Source organism: Tursiops truncatus, chromosome 3, assembly GCF_011762595.2.
Source record: "Tursiops truncatus isolate mTurTru1 chromosome 3, mTurTru1.mat.Y, whole genome shotgun sequence".
Taxonomy (NCBI): Eukaryota; Metazoa; Chordata; class Mammalia; order Artiodactyla; family Delphinidae; genus Tursiops; species Tursiops truncatus.
The window spans coordinates 14,746,263-14,751,678 of NC_047036.1; the positions used below are offsets into that span (position 1 = coordinate 14,746,263).

A 5,416-nucleotide genomic window follows, 5' to 3' on the forward strand; every position below is an offset into this window, starting at 1 on the left:
GAGCAGGTTGAGGGCAGGAAAGCCAAGCCTTATGTGCAATACTCTAAGGGTGGATGCAAGACATGATAAGGGAGGGGTCAAAATCCATGGAATATACAACAGTCAGTGTGATGCCTAATGGAAACTATGGACCTTGGGGGAGGAGGATGTGTCAAAGGGGGTGCATCCCGTAAAACAAATGTTCCCCCTGCGGTTCTGGATGTCAATGGTGGGGGAAGACCTGTCTGAAGATGGGGGTAGGGACTAGGGTGGATAGGGGATGGGTCCATTTGGTTTGACCCCAAGGAAACCCGAAAATGTTTGAAAATACAAGAGTATTTAAAGAGAAAGAAGGACTTCCCATGAGGCCCACCTACCTATTTCCATGTCTATGACCTGGGGGAGAATATGGCCTGGGTCACAATGGCCTGGCACAAAAGGCGCCTGCAGGAGTGACCCTCCGGGCTTTCTGTATTCCCGTCTGCAGGCCAGCGAGTTCTGAGGTGCACCCGAGAGAGGACTTGTTGCCTACTGAACTGGGTTCTCTGGCGGGTCCTGGAAGGCTTTCAGAAAGCCAGCTTTCAAGACCTGTCTTCTTCTGAGGGTCTATATTTCCTTCAAATATATTTCTTCAAATATATTTCCTTCAAACAAATGTGAAGCCTTCAGAAACTGTAGCGGGAGGAAGTCTGGGCGGCCAACCCTCGGCCCGCCCCTTCCCTTGTGCGTGGGAGGAGCCCAGCCCCCGAGGGCTGAGGAATCACCTGACTTCCAGGTGGGCGTGGCCCCAGCCCCGGAGTGCTATATAAAGCGGCTGGGCCCTTACTGTTGTCCAGGGATCCTGCCGCTGAGGGGATTGCAGCCAGAGGAAGGTTCTCCGCGGCGGACTCTGCAGAATAAAGGACCCAGGGCGAGAGCTTTCTGACCTACGGGCTTTCAACCAGTCAGTGGGGCTTAAGGTGCCGAGTTTGCGGGCATTCGTTATCCACGCATAGAAAAGGCATCTCCAAGGGCAACTGTCTTTGCATTGTGGGAGGCAGTGGAAACCTGTGTTTCTGTGTGTGTGTGTGTGTGTGTGTGTGTGTGTGTGTGTGTGTGTGTGTGAACGTATAAATACAGCAGCAAGGCTGACCTTCCCTCGCCTCGTCTTTGTCATTGTAGGTCGCCGATCAGACGAGCCTAGCCCGAGCCCCTGCATCTTGCGGCGCTGGGATGGCCGAGGCCAGCGCGTCGCTCCCAGGCAAAGGTCGGGTCACAGGTGTGTCGGGTGAGGGAGGAGTGGTGCCCTTGGACCCCAGCCCCAGCTGCCTGGACCGAATCCCGCGGGACCGATTTGAGGAACTGAGGAAAGCCTGTGACGAGGAAGGCGAGCTCAGGCGTCAGGACGGCCCGCGTCCAAGGGCAGGTGAAGAGGCAGACTCCTCGTCACGTCCTCCTGCAGCCAAGAGACGGAAAGTGGCCACCAAGGGGAAGAGACCCGGGAAACGGGCAGTGGACGAATTGGAGGCTCAGAAGATGAGAACCCTCGTGTCTTCTATGAGCCAGGAGCAGCTGGACCGTTACGAAGTGTATCGCCGATCAGCCTTCCCCAAGGCCACCATGAAGCGTCTGATCCAGACCGTGGCCGGCTCGACGGTGTCCCAGAACACGGTCATTGCCATGTCCGGAGTGGCCAAGGTCTTCGTCGGGCAGGTGGTTGAGGAGGCCCTGGACGTGTGTGAGAAGTGGGGGGAAACGCCCCCACTCCAACCCAAGCATATGAGGGAGGCTGTTCGGAGGTTACGCTCCAAGGGGCAAATCCCCGGCAGCAAGCACAAGAAGATCCTGTTCTTCTAGGCCAGAGCCAGCGAAGGCCTGTCGCTGAGGAACCAGTCCCGCTGGCAGAGCAGCCTCCTGACTCTGAGACTTTGCCCCACCCATGCAGCTCCTGTATCTCAGGCCACTGGGGATTTCCCCAGGATGGATAAACAGAAGAAAATTGGAGAGAGAAGATCCACCACACCTCCAGCTGCTTCTCTGAAAAGACCAAGAACACCCAGAAGCCTCTAGACAGCTGGAGGAATCATCAGAAAAGAGAGAAGACCCAGTGTACACGTATCAGAAACGAAACGTGAAACATGGAACATCACTCTGGAACCCGTGGGCAATGGAATTGTAAGAAAGGGATGTTGTGAACGGTTCCGCGCCCATCCATCTGATACGCCAGAAGAAAGGAACCAATACCTTGAGAGGCACCCCCTGCCACAACACACCCACGAAGAAACAGACCTCTGCAAAGGCCTCTACCTGTCATAGACATTGAATCTGTACTCAACAACCATCCCTATCCCAGAGTACCAGGCCCAGAGGAGTTCGCTTATGGATTCTAGCAAACACTTAAAGCAGAAATTATACCGCTCCTCTACGATCTCTTCCAGGAGGTGGGAGCTTAGGGAATTCTTCCTAACTCATATCATGAGACCAGCCTTAGCTTCATCCCGTGACCCAAGGCATTCCCAGAGAACTAGACATGACGATCTCTTACACAGAGAGATGCCAAAACCCTGAATCACCTTTCAGTTAACCACATCTAGCCATGGGTAAGAAGAAGCATAGATGGCTGGAGCTAGTGAGACGGATCCTAGGTATCCAGGGAGGGCTCAGCCTTCAGACACCCTTGGATGGGATCCATGACCCATGCACAGGCCAAGGGAGAAAAATCACAGGGCCCTACCAAGAGATAAGACAAAAGCCTCGGACAAAGTCCCCCCCTCACCCACTCCTGATCAAACTAGGAAGGCAGAGGACTGTAGCTTGATCAGGAACCTCTTGCAAAGAGCTGCAGCTTGTCAGCACTCTTGCAAATGGTGAGGAAGGAACTCGAAGCTCTCCCAGCAAGATCCTGGGAAGAGGCAAGCATCTGTCTTCTCACCACTCGTTTCCTACCTGGGGCCGGAGGTCCTAGCTAATGGCCGAGGTCAGGCAAAGTTTTAAAAGGCTTAGCGATCGGGAAGAAAGCATCAAAGCATCTTCATCTGTTTGCTGATGGCCTATCAGAAAGCAGCAGACTTATGTACCTTCATTCCCATTGTACCCTGCAACCTTGCTAGGATCAATCACTTGTCAATCCCAGGAGGGTTATTTCCGCCCTGAGTTTTGGTCGAGTTTTTCTGGTTTTCCTACATAATGGTGTAGGAAATCTGTTGAACCAACCCGCTTTGATTCATTCTTCCCGAGGCCTGTGCGTTTGATTAGCTTGGCCTGACGTAGAGCATCAGCTAGGACTGACGATCTGAGAAAAGAACCCTCGTTCACTGCTGCTGAGAATGCGAAACTGGACAGCCACTGTGAATGGATAGAGGGGCATGCCCCGCGACAAATTCATCTCTTGAAGCCCAAACCGCCAATGGGACTCTATTTGGGGCTAGGGCCTTCAGCAGAGCAAATACGGTCAAAGAAAGCACTCTGGCGAATTAACATATACACACTACTATAGATAAAATAGATAACCAACAAGAACCTACTGTATAGCATAGGGAAGTTTACTCAACGTTTTGTAATAACCTGTAAGGGAACACAATCTGAAAAAAATATATATAAGTATGTATAACTGATTCACTTTGCTGTACACCTGAATCTAACACAGCATTGTAAATCTATTATACTTTTATTTTTTAAAAAAAGATCTCATAACACATTTGTATTCCTGCCAGCGTGTTTGTCAAACCTCCAACAAAGGCAGCTCGTTAGTAGAAATGATCTCTTTGACCATGTTATAAAATATTTTTTCTTTCTTTTTATTCCTATTTCCTTAAACATATTTCAGTCACTGTGTAGATTTTCTGCTTCCTTTAGTAGATTATGACTACCTTGAAGGAAGTATAAGGTATTTATTTTAGGATTCCCATGGCCCTTAAGGAAATGCCTTAAACATGGATACTCATTGAATCAATCTCCTGTAACTTTTAAATACTGATTACTTCCTATGTGGTAATAATTAGATCAGAGCAGTTATAGGGATCTTAATTAATTTGGGGGTGGAGTTTTTTGTTACTTTGAAGTAGGCTATTAAGGATTGATAACAAAACTTTTAACACAGTAAAATAGATAAAAATAGACATTAACAGAAATAGCTTTAGACATTAGTTTGTAAATAATATGAAGCTCATCCATGAAAACTAGGTACTATAACACTATTGGTCAATAAACTGACTTTATTATGTGAGTGAAAATATTTTCAAAAAGATAAGTGAAACATTTAGCTGAGTTTCTATTTAATTTTCTGCTACCAATATATTGTGCAAGGCAAAATATCAAATGCAAAAACATGATATGGTGAACCAAAAAAAAAAAAAAAAAAAAAGCAAAACCTCTCTACTCTTTATTTCTCCATCCCATTGCCTCTTTCCAGAATGGTTTTCTGGCAGTTTTGAAGGTTAAGAAAAGCTATATTGTAGGTAATTAGCTCCTAGATTCTGCTTTGTGGAATCACTTTTTGGCCAATGTTTAATAGGTGCGGCATTTAAAAAGTGCCTTTTAGCCAAAGAAGGTGGGAAAATGATGCATACTTTATAGTTCCTTTTGGGGGATCACAATAATCGTTAGCATATTAAGTGATACAGGATGATTTGAGGTACAAATGATCTGTTTAACTTTTTTAATGCTGTTTCTTCCATACTGATTTGACTCTGAAGCATGTTCTACCTCATATCATCAAGCTATTATGTATTATTGTATATATTTAATCTGGAATCATGCATGCAAAGACACACCCATACATACACACATTGAAGAATAGGCTTCCAGAGGTCAACTTTTTGGATTTGCACATTGGTACTGGCACTTGCTCTGTGACCTTGAAGAAGATTTCTAACCTCTCAGTGATTCAGTTTTCTTCCTTTAAAGTGAGGTTAACAGTAATGTTGTGAATATTAAGTGCATTATTTCATGTTATGTGTTTAGAAAAGTACCTGCTATATAATGAATATACAATAATGTCAGTTTCTAGAATAATTATTATTATATTATTACATTTGTTGATAGCTTGCTTTAAAAATGTGATATGTACAATTTTCTTTATCTTACTTTCCTCAATCAGTTATCATTTTAAATCAAATGATTTACCTTAAGTCAATGTCTTTATATTATTCTATGGTGTGAATATGTCATAAATCATTCAGCCATTCTCTTCCTAATCAGCTTAAAAAAAATTTCCAGTGTTTTACCATTGCGAATAATGCTAAAATAAACATCTTATGTTTGTTTATTATGTTTGAATATGTATGTTTTTCTGTCTTGTATTTTTCCCCTTTAAAAAATTAAAAACAAAATTCTTAACTGTGGTAAAATATACATAACATAAAATTTACCATCTCAACCATTTTTAAGTGTAGGTACATTCACAGTTTTGTGCAACCAATCTCCAGAACTTTCTTTATCTTGCAAACCTGAAGCTCTG

The 5,416-nt window shown here is 45.1% G+C and overlaps 1 pseudogene; it reads left to right on the forward strand.

Moving 5' to 3' along the window:
• The first annotated feature begins 870 nt into the window (after positions 1-870).
• LOC117311565 (transcription initiation factor TFIID subunit 11 pseudogene) lies at positions 871-5,214 on the forward strand (annotated as a pseudogene).
• The last annotated feature ends 202 nt before the right edge of the window (positions 5,215-5,416 follow it).